Here is a 17,881-nt window from a genome sequence, read left to right as displayed (position 1 = left end):
GGGAAAGTTTGCCAGTCCTTGTCCTATATAATCATAATATTACCATCAAAACAGGAGATTAGCATTGCTATATTACTACCATGTAATCTCAGACCTCAGTCAAGTTTACAATTGCCCCAGAAATCTCCTTTAAGGTTTCAGTTCGGAATACCGTGTTCTATTCAGTTGCCACATCCCTTGATTCACATTCAATCTGAAATGGCTTTCTGAAAGCCATCCCTTGACTTTCATGACCTTGATACTTTTGAAGATTATAGGCCAGATATTGGTAGAATGACCATGAATTTGGATTTTTCTGATGTTTCCTTGTGATTAGATTCAGGTTATCCATCTTTGGCAGGACCCTCAAGGATGAACACAGCGCTTCTTGTTACATCCTTCCACATGTGCATGCCAAGGTTTTGTCCCATTACTGATGATGCTCACTTTGATCGCTTGATTAATGTGAGGCCCAACAAGCTGCTGTACTGTGATATTGCTTTTCTTCCCTCCGTATTTACCAAGTATTGTGTATTTTTGACAACTTCATAAATATATTCTCAGGAAGTGTGCATTTTATGTGTGTATCACCAGGGTTTAGTGTGGTGAAGGGAGCTTAGTCCTTGTTTATTCTACTTTGTGAAGAAGGTATCTTCACTTTAACTTTATATTATCTTATAGGCTAAACCTTCTTTAAGATTAAAATAATAACAATTTGCTTATGGTGGCATTTTACACACCGAGACAGGTGGTACGCAAGAAACATGAGGACTAAAATATCAAACCATGACATCATTTAGTGAATCCTTTACCTTTTTTAAGTGTATATATTGTGAGTCCTAATCACATGGCACCTGTTATACTCAGCCTATCAGAAAATGAAATAAGAATGTGCCTGCATGTTTGTCTCTAAAGAAACGCCTATAGTCAAAGCTGAATCGTCTTGGATTTTTACTTCTTGCAATCCCACTAGTCTTACCACCACCTCTCACGTATGATAGCTGCTCCATAAATATTTTTGAATGAATGGGCAAATTTTACAACTGGCCTTGTAAGCTAACATATCTTACTTTGAAAACTACTTCTGACTCTTTCTTTGGAAACTATGAGTTGTGTGTCGTTTGAGGGTTACTGAAAAGTTCTGGAATAATTAAAAATATTGACCCAGAGAAATATAAACCTGGAAGAGACCAATAGCCAGCTTTCATTTGGACTGTGTTTACTGCACTATAAAACACAAGTTTATTTCAAAAAAATAAAAAAACAAAGAAATTGTTTAGCACTCTACAAAAAAAAATTGACTAAAACTTAAAAAAGTATATTTTTTTCCAATTGTGTAGACACACTCAGAGATTTCAGCCAGATTGGCAGGCAAATAAAAACTATGTGTCCCCTCAGATATATACCCTGAGATGCTGAAAACCTAACAAATATACAATATTCCTTTGTATGTTCTTCACTGAAGCTCAAACCCTAGTGGTTATGCCTAAATTTTTCTATAGTTTTCTCTATATCTCTCAAAGATATTTTAAATTTATTCTTGGTTCTTAGATTCTGCCCCAAATCAAAAATATTCAGAGAAAACCAATGTATGGGCATTTTTTTTAAAACTTCTGCTGTATTTTATTCATCTGTGAGCTAAACTAGAATGAATTCCAAAGTCTCAGAAAGGATTAGGTTAAGATATAATCTTGAAAATACTTAATAAACGTAGAGAATTTGAACACATAACATCTAGCCAGGAATTCAACTGACTTCTACTCAAAGTAGTCCCTATGATAAGCCTACAGACTTGCTGAGTGTGAATCCACAGATTTAATTGTATCATCTCTCCATTTCCCTAGCCACAGGGGGAGAGATTTTGCCGACATGTCTCAATGCCAATCCAAACAATGATATGACTTATCACTTACAGCCGTGCACATTCCTCATCAGAAGACTTTATGAATGGAAGCTCATTAATCAAGCCATCATCCGGAGAGGCAGAGCTAAGGCAGAATCTGAGCTTGGAAGGGTTCCGGAAACTGCCAGTTACAGAGGCACGCATTTACTGACTCGTCCATCAATGCCTGGGTATCAACAGTGCTTTGTAAATAACTTCTCTAGCTAATACTACAATTCTAGTTGCTGCATCCCTAAATATTTCACAGTCTGCATATAACAGCTCTGAGACAGATCCTAACTTTTGCCCTTAGACAGATATCTATATCCATCTTTAGCACATAATTAAGTTGGTGTCTTTGGGCAACTTACTTAAATGTTTTGATCCTTAATTTTCTCATCTGTAAAATTGTGATCTTTGTTATCTAGTGTTATTGAGAAAATTTTATAAAATGACATAAGCAAAAGACCTTTCAGGGTCAAATTAAGTGCATTCTGTTAGTCCCTTGAGAAAAAAATAATATTTGCTTCCCCAAAACACGTGCTTTTCTCTGTTATTTTGGTCATATCATCATCACCTTCATCCCTCCTTTGTCTAGTATGACTTTTGCTACACTGTCTCATGTGTGCATGTATGTGTATGTATAAAAAATGTACATAAACATGTGTATGTATAGTTAATCTCCTTTATGTATGCATAGTTAATAAATGTGATTCATAACTTTAAACAAATAATATTTACATTAATTCTATCAGTAAATATTGTTCTTCTCATTTTACAGTTTAGGAAACCAAATGTGAGAGAGATTGAGAAACAAAAGCAGTATTAAGTGATGAGTCAATATCTCAGTTGAATTCAATCAGCCTTTTTTAAAAATTTTAGTTTATTTTTTTTTATTGAAGTATAGTTCATTTACAATGTTGTGTTCATTTCTGCTCTACAGCAAAATAATTCAGTTATACATATATACATTCTTTTTTTAATATTCTTGTCCATTATGTTTTATCATAGGGTATTGAATATAGTTCCCTGTGCTATACAGTAGGACTTTGTTGTTTATCCATTCTATATATAATAGTTTGCATCTATTAACTCCAAACTCCCACTCCATCCCTCTCTCACCCCTCTCTACCTTGGCAACCACAAGTCTGTTCTCTATGTCAAATCAGCCTTTTAAATTTCAATGTCTGTCTATTTCCTCCTGTATTAAAGACATCATTCCCAGGAGAATGTTTGCAAGAAGGAGAGACTGAGGGCCATGAGCCAATCAGATCATTTGACTTCTTATATGAGCTGCTCGTTTCACTCAGAAGTAAGAAAAAAATGGGTTCTCATTCTGCAACCAATGAGCTGGACAAACTTGGACATATAACTTAATTTTTCTGTGCTCATTCGCCCCATCTTTAAAATGTGGCAGTATAAGAGATAATCATCAAAATCCTTCCAATTTTATAAAACACTGGTAATTAATATATATTTGAAAATATACTAGGAATTGAATATGCAATTTAGGATAATCAATTGCATTCAGAATTTTACATGCAGGAGTATTTCATTTCACTTTGGACTTCTGCATATAGGAATATATTCCAAAAATTATATATCTCAATATGCTTTCTTTATAATAAAATCATTTGACATATGTGTGTAGACCCTTGTAATGTGCAACCGTTCTCCATCAATGTTTCATTCAGATGTTCACAGCCACTCAAGGAGGAAGGTAGGTGTGTACAATGTCCCTTTTGAAGATGAGAACACATAATGTTTGAGAGTTTGAATGAGCTCATGTTTGTGAATGCATTTGTCTTCCTCAGGACTCAATCATTACTGTAATGGGTTGAATAGTGTCCTCACAAAAAATTCACACCTACTTAGAAGTTCACAGTGTGACCTCATTTGGAAATAGAGTTTTTGCAGGTGTAATTATTTCAGTAAAGAAGAGGTCACACTGGGTAAGGGTGGGCTTCTAAATCTAATAACTACTACCTTATAAGAAGAGGAAAGAACACACAGATGATGCACAGACACACAGGGAAGAAGACCATGTGATGACAGAGGCAGAGATTGGAGTCATGCAGCTACAAGCTAAGGAACTCTTGGATTTCCAGGTTCCATCAGAAGGTAAGAAGAGGCAAGGAAGGATCCTTTCCTAGAAGCCTTGAGAGAGGGCATGCCCTGCTGACACCTTGATTTCAGACTTCTGGCCTCCAGAGCACTGAGAGAATAAAGTTCTGTTGGTTGAAGCTACTCAGCTTATGGTATTTTGTGACAGCAACAAAAGGAAATTAATACAACTACTAAGAGGCAGGGGTCTTTGCCCATGTTTTCTGATGACATAAGCCTAGACTAGCGTGGGAGCAATCGAGACAACTCAAGTGAATGGACTTAAAGAATTTATTTTTTTCTTTCCACAACCACTTGTGGAGGTAATTGATGTGACCTAATTTACATTTTTCAAAAGGTCATACAACAACAAGAGAACAAAGCTGGAGACCAGAGAACCAGAGAGAAGACTACATAGTAATCCAGGAAGAAGATGATGGCGAACGGATCCAGCTGGGTAGTGGTGGAGGTGGCAAGAAGTGTGGGATGCTGGCTTTCACAACATGCTGGTGATAATCCTGGGGATGAGTAAACTGCAATCATAGAAGGCTGGATTTAGAGAGAGAGATGCTAGTGATGGAGACTTTGTGGGGATGAAGTCATTGGTGGTGGTTTTGACAATGGATTAGATGCTTGAGGCAAGGTGAGAGAAAGATCATTTGAAATGCAGGAAACACAAAATGAGAAGCCAAACATTTTTTATATGCTTCTAAGATAGTCTCTCTGTGTGGCTGGGGGCTGTATGTCGCCTCCCCCTCAACACCGTAAGGGCAGACACCATGTCCCAGCCATCTTCATGTTCCTAGTGCTTGTCACAGTCCTGGTGCTGAAGAACTCAGGAAGTGCTGCAGGACTAAATTATTAGAATTATTAGAATACCATCTATTTCTGACTAAAATGATTTCTAAAGGAGTTTCCACTAAAATTAGTTCATGGTGTGCCAGTGTATTAACACTCATGATGTAATTGGAAATAGACAAGAACACTGTTCTTTACACACACACACACACACTCATACACACGTAGCCAGTGATTCTGCATTTGAGAAAAGCACAGTATAATGACACATAACTGAGCCAACGCAAATGGAAGGAGGGAAGGAAGCAGTGTGGTAGTCTGTGACCCAAGGCACAGGAATTCTGCTGTCAACAGGAGATTTTATGACAGAAAAAGAGGTTGAAAGCCACTTTCTACATAAGTAGTATGTTTATGTATTATTCACAGTAGCAAATAATTGCAAAATGTCAACATTTCATTTTCCTCTTAAGAGCTTCTTTTGATTAGTGACCTAATTAACCATTAAGAAGAAAAGGTTTTTTAAGTGTAAATATGAAAAGAGGGAGTGTTTCCTAGCAGCAATTTGTGATCTTAAAATGTCACAGGCAGGCACATCATGGAGGTGCTACCAACCAGCACTTTTCAAAATATGACTCTGTGTCAGGAGCGTGTGGTGTGGATGTGTTTGGTTTTTTTTGTCTTTATTCTGAAACAAGCAATGCAAATATAGATATGGTTGCCCGAGAGATTTCCTTCCCTTTTTGAAAACCCTTCAACATTTTCTCTGACAGCCTAGGAAAGGTTGTTTTTAATCTATTTAATTTGAGGCTGTATTCTCCACAGATAATGACACAATTTTCTCTTTCACTTCATGAGTATATATGGAAAAAAATGTAAAACTGCCACACAGAGGCACACACACAGCACATATATACTTCCTTATATATACAACAAATGTACAACTAAACATATACATACAATGCACACACATGCAACACACACTTACAATGCCACACACACAAGCATGCACATTATGCACAACAAACATGTTCATACACAAAATATACACATATACAACATGCACACATTTATATGCTCCCACATACATAACACATGCATACTTTCATATACTCATACAAACATAACACACACATGCATATAATCACATGGAATAATATTTACATATGAATTTCAAAGGCATCTCCCTAAAACCTTATTCCACACGTCAAGGTGTGACACCTTCTGAGAGATCTCAGCTGGAAACATTTCTGAAACAGCCTTTCTCACAGTTGACAGTAACCTGACCTTTCATTCCAGCTGCCCGCAGGGACCAGGGATGAGCAAGATGCATAAAATGGGAAAACACAAACAAGCAGCATCTATAACCATGCAGCTTTCTTTTAAAAATGTCTAAGTCAGTTTTCAATATATTCTACTTCTCTTCCACCCAATAATGAGATAATGAATTTATGTTATTAGAAACAAAAATGTTGTAAGAACTTCTCTTTTGGGGGTGATGATCAAAATCAGAGTCTAGAAAACACACCATATTGTTCAAATTAACATAGATTAAAGTATATTATAAATTTTATTACAGTGAGAAATGCATAAAATCTTAGCAATTAGTTAAGATCCATCTAGACCTAGTCTCCAAATGCTTTTTGCATGCACAAGCGCACACACTCATGCACACACACACACACACACACAGTGTTTGTAAATAAACCTTTCAAGACCAAGTGTTTGTTTTTTTCTCTTCTTTTTCTTTTCCCTCTGAACGTACAAGCATAAATGGCAAGTGCTAATAAGTTTTGGTGAATAAATAGATCTGTCTTTAAGAATAAGAATTCAGATTTAATTAAAGCAGTGAATTGTAGCAATTATTGAGAACATACTACATGCCAGGCACTGTGCAAGGCCTTATTAGGTTGCAAAAGTAAGAAAACCCCTGCTTTCCAGGAGCCTCCAGACCAGTGGGAGAGACACACATCACAATGACTTGAGGTCAGTGCTCTGATGAGGGAAGACACAGGTACTCCTGGAAAACAGAAGGGAAGTCTAACCAAACCCTGAGGTCAAGAAAGTCTTCCTTCATCCCAGGCCCCTCCTCACTCCCTAAACAGAGCTTTATTTCTAGAAACAGGCACTTGAAGGCCTATGGATTGAGACAAGGACTGTCACACTGAAGGTGAGGAATCAGAAATACACACTAGGATGTTATAATGCTTGTAGAGGCTAGAACTATCCATTATAAACACATGCTTTGGGCAAATTCCCACAGGAAAAATAAACTGCTTAAGAAGCCTTTACAGGTCTTAGATATTATTACAATCATCCAGTTGAATTCTGGGAAGTCAACTTGAATATGTTGGAATCAATAATGCTCCCCTATTTCTATTTCCTATGTGTGCCCTTACCTTAGACATCCAGCTCTCAGTAAGGGCCCCAGATGCTGACAGCCTTTTGCATGTCTATGTGGCTATGTATCTGCATTTGCACATGTTATGTTTGTATGCATGTGTATGTGAATGTGCACACACATGGGTATGTGTGTGTGTAGGCATATGCTCCAGTTCTTTGCACATGACCATTTGGCTCCAACATGTGCCTTGAATGTCTAAGCAAGTCTCACTCCAGAAGTCACTGCACTTGCTCTGCTTCAGATTTTGGCACTTCAAAGGTCAGATAAAGTAGCTTGTGTCAAGCCTGCTCGGTGGAGAATGATCTCTAGAAACAGCAGGAGAAAATATCTCTATGAGGTTGAGTATATGAGCATCCAAAAGGACTGAGGCCATGCATTCTAGTTCTGAGCAGGGGACCAGCCCTCCCATTCTTGGGAAAAAAAAATTTCTTTCCAGTACTGTTAGCAGTTGACCAATTTTATCCAGTCTAGTGCTATTGATAGTCTAGTGCTATTCCTTTACTTTTTAGCTTAAGTTCTCATATGATCCCTCAGCCCGTGGACCCCCTAACCGTGTGGATGAGGATAGTATTGTCAACTACCCTACTAGTGAGGTGGAGATTGTGTGTTTGACCACATCTCTTGTTCCTAATGACAACTCCTTACTCAACTCCTGAAGAAACATTGTTAGAGGATTTAGGTGTATGTCTGAGTGACAATGGTGATAAGAGGAAAGCCTCAGTGGCTGGTCCAGCAAAGCTATTTATGATAGCAGGTTCTTGCAAGCAGCATTAGTTGAGCTCCTTAACACGTTCAGTTCTGACTTTTACACTGGAGGAGGTTTTCTCTTTCTCTGAATTTTAGGTAAGAAACAAAAACTAGTACAGATACAGACATTATTCTTTCCCCTAAATATTGTATATAGTCTTTGAGAATGGAAATTCCAGTGTACACCTAACCGGTCTCATCATTTCATATTTGTAAGCTCTTGAAAAGGTTTGGTAATCCATGATCTGAGAATGGTATTATTAATAGTACTATTGGAAGGAGGTGTACAGGAGAAGTATAACACAAGATGTTAAGGATGCAGGGAAAAGATGGGAAAACAAAAGGGAAAATGTCAGATGTATGTATTAGAAATTCTCTGGGTTCTATCTCTTAAGGAAAAAGGAAACTTATCTTTAACCATTTGTGAAAGAAAAGAATTAAAAGAAACAAGGTCCTTGGCCCAATAGTCTCCTATCTCCAGCATCCACAGAGCTCTGTTAGAAGCTTGTGACAGTCCCTGTGTGGAAAAGATAATGTCACTAACCAGAAAGGACCAGCAATGGCTAATTTTTCACACATGCTCCAGACTCCTATGACTAGACAATGACCAAGCTCAATGTGCAGAAGAAAGACTGGCCAGTCATGAAGCAGAGACTGATTTTCTCCTTTATAGCCTAAAGGCAGATGAAATTATCCTTACATAACAAGCAGCCAGGAATTCTGTACCAGTTGCCTGAGCCCCAATCAGTCTTTTCTCATGGTTGTGGTAATTCTTAGTCTGATTTCCAGTCTAAATCTCTTTTGGTTCCTGAGAAAAGCCAGGTGACTCCTCTGAACCCCTGGACTTTAGCAAATGAAAGACCACACCCTCACTAAAGGCCCCTTTTTCATCCCATCAGCAGTGACTAAACTACCTCTTATTTTTATATTCTATCATTTCCTGTAGAATATATGCCAATTCCTAGGTGTGTTTCTGCAAAACTTATCTCCCCAAAGATCTTCAAGTATAAATTCCAGTGATAAGTAAGCTCACCAATTGTTAATTTAAAATTTGTGAAAGTGAGACATTTAAAACAATAGTTCCTGTGGAAAAGATTCCCAAAGCAAACTCATTCTTGGAATAAAATAGAGCATCTATCTTTCTGGAGTGATTCTGTTTGTATTTTGTTTGAAGACAAAGGGAAATATGTTGATTCTAAGTCATACCTTCTTATCTCTAAGAAGTTTGTCCAAGAGGTCAAAGTAGCTGAGAGACTAACAATGAAGAAAAAGATAAATCCAAGGAAAAGACACTGAATTTCATTTTGCAAGGCGTGCATTTATTTGGGCAATGCAGCCACTGTCTTTTTTGCTCCATCTACAGAATTTTCTCCAGATCTGTCTACTTCTCTTTACCTCTGCTGATGCTCAATTTAGCCTCCATCACCTCTCAGCTGGACAGCACCAAGACCCTTCCCACAGGTCCCCCTCTTGAATACTATCCTTCCTCTATAGCAGCAGTTACTTAAATTTATGTCACATTCATGCCTGAACCTCACCAATGACTTCCTATTTCCCTTAGAATGAAATCCAACTCCATATCCATGTTGGTGGCCTCTCAGGTCTCAGATGAGCAACTCCTTGCCTTTTCTATTATTCTACTCTCCCTGGCCTTGTTTATATTTCTTTCAATGCAACGCTTTAGTTCCATGCTTGAGCCTTGCACTTGCTATTCTTTCTGCCTGAACTTAACCCTTCTGGCTCCTTGGTACCATGGAAGTTTTAGTTCAAATTCTGTCTCTTCAGGGAAGCCTCCTCTGATCACCCATTTAAGTATCACTCTACCTGTGACATAATCATATAGACTGTGTCATTATAACACTCATGCTATTTGGAATTGTGAGTACACAGACAATGGGGATTACCCAATGGCATTATCTCTGTAGATATTTAATGAAATCTGATGTGAATTTCTATCATTAGATTATAACTTTATTAGTTTAACTATTAATCTTTGATATTCCATCTACATCTAAGGTTGTTCTAATCACATAATCCCATGGGAGAACATTGAGTTATTTGGAGAGATTTTAAAACACAATGTTTTCCAATAAAAAATTCTAGTATGCTATCAAAGCATATGGCCTGCACTAGGCAAAGAATAACATGATTGTGAGCATAGAATGGACCAGGTTCCTAGCAATATGCTATAAAAACTTGCCACTCCACTGATATGTGACCTTTATAGCTTGTAGCTTTTAAAATCATATTCTTACCCAGTACTGCATGTCACTCTCATTAAAATAACAATTAACCCTATACACTGCTGAGTGGCATTAGTATCTTTACAAGGAAAGCACATGATTTCATTTCATGCGAAATGAATATAAAAGGTCATGCAAATAACTCAACTATTTTCTTTCTATAGGTCACCATATGAGCTGGAAGAAAACCAGCACGACTTAATTCATAGAAACATAAGCCAACTCCTTCATAAGGAAGATAAAGGTGGAGGAAATAGAAGCAGGGAAATTTTACCTGTAGAGTGGCATGTAAAAGATGCAGAATTGTGTACCAGAAACCAATTGGTGGATGGAAACTTCAATCTGTGCGTGGGTGACAATTTAAACATCCGCAGACTGGATGAGTTTATTCTGCTCCTTTATTAAACTCAGACTAGAAGCCTTGGGTCATTTGCTTTTGCATTAATTACTTTATATTAATTCAATAACTTCAAAACCACATATAGTCATTATGATTATCCAATTCACAAATAGGTGTTTTTACTTTTAATAATGATAATAAAACCATCTGAATTTGAAGATGTTAGAGTTAAGCTAACAAGTTCAAAAACGATTAGGAAGTCTTATGAATGGCATAAAAAGAAATATTTTATTTATAAATAGTTGACATAAAACTACATTGTGTAGTCTCATTGTCATAAATGTGCATAGACAGAGAAGTAATTATATTTTACAAACTTCTACCTTCTTTGAAAACACGTACTAGGCAGCATGATTGAAAACTGTCTTGATTTGGGTTCAAATTCAGAAATTGTCTTTTCTAAGTGGAGAAACATGGAAAATGTCTTCCAATACAAATAGAAGTTTTCTAATGGAGAGATCCCTAATATTCCTGTAGCATGTGTCCCTTGTGGAAATCATCCCCACAATTTAGCATCTGATTGATAGATTGTGCAGAGGAGTATCATTTGTCTGAGCATAGTTTGATGAATAGATTAAAATATTAATAAAATTGTATTGTTGGAAAGACTTTTGGGTTCATAGAGTGCAATTTCCCAGCTAATATGAAGTCCTTGTATGGCACAGAATAATATGGTCATTTAATTCAGCTGTAATATTTCTAGCGAAGACATCATCATTGCCTCTCACTTTATGTGGCTCTATGTAATAGAAATACTTTTGTATTGAGAATGGAAGTCTAATAGATTCCTGCAGTGCCCTCCTTCCACTCTCCTTGAGAATGCTCACTCTATATACTCCTCTTCCACACGCAAAAGTCAAAATATTTTGAGACATCTGTTTTCACGTAAACATCTCAACCATTCCTCATAAGACAGAGTTTCTAGTTGCTTATTAAACTAGTTTCTAGTTCAATATCTTGCCTGGATTCATTTCTGATGGATTTGGTTTATAACTAAAACGTGATATCTAGAACTAAGTGCAGTTCTTTAACCATGATCTATTACTCTCTTGCTTTCAAGAAACCATACTTCTATTAATGTAACTCAAATTTTGTTAGTCTCTACATAATCACATACCTCATCATTGGCTCATATTATCTTGCAGTCAAAATGTTTTTTATTATTTTCCTAATTATCTCATGCAAATTTTTCAAATCTCTTCAACAGAATGTGATTGCTTTACTTGATGTAAAGTTTAAAGGAACCAAAATGTGTTTTGCTTATCCATCCCGCCTAGCAGAACCTCCTCTGATTTTCCACAAAATTTATTGGTCATTGTTGGGAGAGAGTTGAGAGGTAGAGAGAGTTAAATTATCAATTTATTAATAGAAGTAGTATGTGTTTTGTAGATACAGGTTTTAATTTCTAAGAACCTTGAAAGTATCAAATGTGATACCAACACAGTTCCTGTACCACTTACTAAATATTGTTTGGTGGCTCTAAGTGTGGGTTAACAAACTACTTCCTGGAGTAATGGCCAATTAATTAGATTCTTCCTGACACTACCAGTGATTATACTGGTAGCCCTCAGATGCATTTGGATGGATAAAGAAAATGTCATGATTAGCCTTATATAAGTGATTCTGCGTAAGAAGGTGGCCATGTGATTCTGGGCACACATTCCTAACATTTTCTATATACCACTTCCTAATCCCTTCTTTCAAAGCAGATAAGGACCTGTATTAAAATAAACTACACTTCAAACAGACTAAGAAACAGCAAAATACTTGCTCTGGATTGGCTATGAGTTACTTAAATTACACCCGTTGGGTGGTAGAAAGAGTAGAAATATTCTCCAGTCTCTTTTATTTATATATTGACTTGGGGTGATAATGTTTTATTTTGATTTATTTTGAGTTTCAGCATTTCAACTAATTAAGACCAAAAGAGTCAAACATTTTCATTGGCTTTGCATTTGAGGACAGTTTCTTGAAAACCTGGCTTAAATCCAAGATAGGTTTCCCTCTCCTTAGGGGTGGGGTTTTAACACCACAGTTTTCTATTGCAACTCTGAAGTAAACCGATAAATCTCAGCAAGTTCACAAGGGTTCACATTCTATTAGAAAAGGAGAACAAAGAACAACAGAATCAGAGACAAAAGATATGACCCAATGCCATGAAGAAAGTTCATTAGAAACTAAAGACAAACCTAAGAAACATTCACCTGAGCAATGTTTACATTCTCATAGAAAGGTCTATTCTGGATTCAGTGACTGATTTGTGGGGGGATCACGACGGCAGGAGTGAAATGGCATTCTTTGTTCACTGATGCTGCCACCCAAACAACCCAAATTTTAAATATCTTTCTTTTTGAAATACATTTTTCTTCTCTCTTTCTCTGAACCGTCATCAAGAGGCTTAATTAATGAATTAGTATTTGCAGAAATCTTTGATATTCCAAGATGAAAGGTTTTGCACAAGGGTAATGCATCAGTGCCAGCAGTAAAATGTCTTCTTGATGACAGAATGCATGAAGTGTTAGGCTAGAATACATTTGACAACTGCAATTAAAGAGGTTTGATCCTGTTTTCCTGCTCTGTTTTTATCATGTACATTATTCCGGAGGATATGAGGCTAACAGGAAAGGTAAATTCTCATTGGCCAGAAATTGTTGATATATATACACACACATACACATTCCCCAGTGGTTAAGGCAGGTGGAAATTTTATGTGCAGCCTCTTTCTGGGGCAGTAAAAGCTTCTTTTATTTCAAATTCTTTTTTTACACCAGTTGCTATTACTCTGAAAAGCTCCTGGCATTTGGAAGGCAATAAGCAGGGCATAAAATCCATTCTTTCTTGAACAGGTCTCATTCCTAGGACTGCTTTTAAACTGACTAGTTTACAGCAAAGAAAGAGACAGCTGGGTCTCCTGCAAAAGCTCTCAGGAAAAGTGGGGGACTGAAGGCCTGCTAACTAGCTGAGTGCAGTACTTGGGCAATAGATAACTTACTGACTGGATCTGTGACTATTTTCTTACATGACCAAAATTCTTTGGGTCTGAAATATGATTAAATTCATAGAATTGATATAGGTTGTGGATAGAAGAAATATCTTTTAAGTTCCCATTTCCTGCAGAATACCTTTCTTGGTTTAGGCTCACCCAAATTCTTTCATTTGAGAAAATCCCAGTGCTACCTTCCTCTTAAGTTGGGTAGGGGTGGAAGTGAATGTAGAGTCGGGATAGATATTTAGTGCCTTTTGAGGGTAATAAGTTCAGGGCCCTACCTGATAAAATAAAGATCTGTATGACATCCTTGTATTGTAAAAGCCAAACCAAAGCATACCTCATTGTATGTCCAACTGTCTGTAACAGGTACCACTGCACACCCACCTAGCAGCCTGCATCACCCTTCTTCCTCACTTAGAGGGAATGCTCATCTTCACCTCTAGGGGAGGCTGGATGGGTGAAGCTGACCTTATTAGTTTGATCATGACATGAACTAAAATTCTGGCCCAGGCGATATGTATGGAAGTCAAATTTCTGGATTCTGGAGAGAATTTTATGGATGTTAATTATAAGTCTATGACAGGTCTAGATCTTGCAGTAGCAAGACCAATTTCAGAACCACAGTGAAAAAATTTTATCTAAGAATAAAAGGAACTCCGAGGTCAGAAATAATTTGGAAACTGGGTATAAATTTGGAATGATTGCCTACTTATACCTTAAGTTGTGTTCTCTTCATACCTTTTGAATGATAACAGCACACAACTACCAACTGAAGATAGTGGCAGAATTATAAGCACTTGACAGCTCAAAGGTGTAATGTTTCTCAAATTAGTAAATACCTTAATGGAGAAAATGCTATTAAATTTGTGAAGTGAGTTGCTGCAGGAGGCAGGATTTTATCCCTCCTTTCATCTATCGGCTTTTGTGCAAGAATAATAAAAGTTACCTGCCATTATTGGATTTGCAAGTATGACAAGGCAGCCTCCAACTCCATTCTTCCGGGCACAGGAACTGAGAAACATGATCCAGAATGTTAGAGGTGAACCTACTAGAGAAGTTCCAGCGAGGGGATTGAGGGCAAGGAGTATCTGTTTTTTCAAGAAGGATTTAAGTTAACTTTCACCAGAGTATTAGTGAAGAAATTAACAAGAGATACATTGACAGAGCCACACAGGAAGCAGGACATGTAGCAAAGGACATGGCTGAGGTATCTCAGATATGGGCAGAGAAAGGCTCTTTCTTCTCATTCTAGAGTTTGTGATTTGCCCAAGACCACAGTTTCCTGGTGCATTCTGTTGCCATCTGTAATCTGAAAATGTAATGTGGGTTGATTTTCTTTCTGTTAACTTAAATTGCTTCCTGCAATGTTACTTTTGATGATTGCAAGTGTGGCTATGCTATAGATAATTTCTGCATAAATGGATCGGCAGCTTACTAGCTTTAAAATATGTGTCCAGTCCCTCAAAAGCTTCTTTTAAACTCACAAAACAAATGGACTTGTTATGGATGAAGTCATATGGAGACAGGCAATTTCATTATGACACTGAATAGACACTATATCTATGTCTATGTGGTCCACAGCTTACATTGTTTAACACAAGAAATTTTAGTTTTGGACTATACCTCAAGGTAAAGAATCATCTAGGCAGGATTTGGAGTTAATCCTCTACTGTTGTTAACTGGAGGTAGACAAGGGCCAGGTTCCCTAATTCAATGCCTTGTTGATGGAAAATTCCTAAGTCCTATATTTTGAAGGATGTCAACTGTTCGGGCTTCCACTTCTCTCCTTCACTCAAAATGGAACTGTCCATATGTGGAAGCTAAAGTGTGGTTTGTCTGAAAGTCCTTAGGTGCATGGTTGGCTTGAGGGGAGGGAGGGAGGGAGTGGTTCAGGAAATAGATAATGCTTGCCTTTCACAATCTCAGTCACACCATCATCTTTCCAGACAGGAATAAACCACAGAATGTTTGCTATTTATAAGGTCACATGTAGAGCAAAAGGGTAGGTGTCCCAATTTATTAAGCTTGGCAATTTGATAGAGTTTGAAGTAGGGTGTTTATTTATTTTAAACAAAGCCTCTGGTTACAGGCATTATCCTTCTACGAGTTTATTAACACATCAAAATTTTGAAGTTGGCAAAGTTGTCTTTCCATTCCACTCACCAATGTGTGTGCTTTCGCTAGCTCTCAGATCATTCCTATTTCAGTAGTTGTGTGACATTTTACTCTCTCCAGCTCATTCCCTCCCTTGGCCATCTTTTCTCTCATTCTTTATTTGCCCGCAATTTCTGGGACTGATAAAACATCAAGCAGCACATCTGTCCTGCTGAGTTCACATTTTAAAGGAGAAGATGTCCAGGCTTAGGAAAGAGGAGAGTAATTCAGGAGAGATATTCTCAATGCCCCTGAAATCACATTCTAGTGTAATTAATAAACTTTGCATAAAATTAGCTTCTTCACTTCAGGGTGTTTACCTGCTTTTGGTTCATAACTTTTATCTCCTGTCTCATTATTGATGCATTCTGTTAATCCTCAGCCAAGAAAGTAAATTTACCTCACAGTATGAAGATTGGGAAATATGAGCCCTCAAGATGATTGTCGCAAAAATTAACAACCTCCTGCCAATTTCCTCGAGACCTAGACCAAAAGTTTAATTTGAAATTTTATGATGATCTGTATATTTTGGGTCCAAATTATAGACAGAAACTGAAGATTCTATCTCATTGTGGTCTGTATTCCCAATGAAATCACCTACTTGTCTCCTCTTAGGCATACACAGTTAACTCAATCATTAGCTTTTGTTTTTTTCCAAGTACAATAATTATTAACTCACTGCTTTCTCTAGTTCTTGCTAAATTCCAGATTCTTCTTATAGGCATTTATAGTCTCATAGCAAAATCTGTGCTTCAAACATTAGTGATTATCAAAGATTTCAGTTTTTAATATCCTAATAATATTTAAATAAGTGAATGCTTAAAGAACCACCTTGGGCTTTATGAAAATGATTTTTCATTGTAAATTTTGCAGTCTACAATGTTACATAGGGTATCTTGTATTAGAAAAACCAGATTTTCATTATTTCTTAATCTCTTTCTCGCTCTCTCTCTCTCTCACACACACACAATCACAAGCACATACACCTTTTATAAAAGTAAATACAACACTTAACTAAATTTAAATAATTACCATAATCTACTTTTATTTATTTATTTTTTGTTTGGAAGTCACTCTTCATTTAAAACTTGGCTTTAAGTAGACACAGTAAACCTGAATGAAAAAGGCTTCTGATAAGACCAGTCAAATAAAGTCAATTAAATTTTAATTTTCTCAACAGACCTCAACACTTGAGCTTGGAATTTCTTGACTTGAAGCCAAGGTTAGTTCTGGTTTTAACAGAATTGATTTTCTAACTATTTCAATAAAGATATTTTTCACAAATCTTAGGACAGGCCATCAGTCAGAATGAAAGTTTAAATTTATTGCCTGAAAGACATATCTCATTATCACTAATCAGTGTGTATTTTGAAATGAGAGCTATGATTCATTCACGTATGCCTGTGAACACGTGTATCTTTTATCTCATTATTCCTATTTTACTTAGGATCTTATGGGAACTAGAAATAATGGTTATATTCCTTACAATATTTATGATAACTATTATATCTATAGAATTAATCATCTTCAAAACAGTCTATAATGAATATACCCCTACTGCATTATGGAAGAACATGAGCCACAGTAAAGTTTCAGGTTTAGTTATTTAAACCTGGATGCTGGGCAAGTTATTTATTTCAGTTCACTCTATAATGTTAGGAACTTCATGCACAGTCAGACCCAGAGGCTCCAGAGAAGCATAGTGGTTATCTCAGCACATTCCTTTGTGTTAGATAAGTATTTTGAATTTATCTCCAACTGAGGAGTATATTTACTAAATGAAGACCCTGAGATAGAGGTTGAAGAAACAAAAATGCGAGTGCTACTCTTCAATACAGACTGTCAATATAGGCATATAAAAATAAAAGAAAAAAACAAATGAACAAATATAGAGCAACGTGATCACAACCATAAGAGAACTGTGTGCAAAGAAGCAACCCCACGATGATTGTTCCCTGGAAAGTGAGAGAATGCTTCATTAAGAGTGTGATTTATGTGTTTAGTGCTCCAGGGTGTATGGGGTTGCTAGCTGAAGATGTGGGTAAAGTGAATCTGGACAAAGAGAACAGCATGCCTGGATCCACAGAGGAACAAATAAAGGAGTCCATAAGACCGCAGAAGGACAGAGGAGCTAGAGATATGGTCTGAAAATGGGCAGGGAACAAGTCATGGAGGACGAGGCCTG

The sequence above is a fragment of the Balaenoptera ricei genome, chromosome 14 (assembly GCF_028023285.1).
Source record: "Balaenoptera ricei isolate mBalRic1 chromosome 14, mBalRic1.hap2, whole genome shotgun sequence".
Classification (NCBI taxonomy): Eukaryota; Metazoa; Chordata; class Mammalia; order Artiodactyla; family Balaenopteridae; genus Balaenoptera; species Balaenoptera ricei.
The sequence above is the reverse complement of the archived record's forward strand: the minus strand, read 5'-3'. Positions refer to the sequence as shown.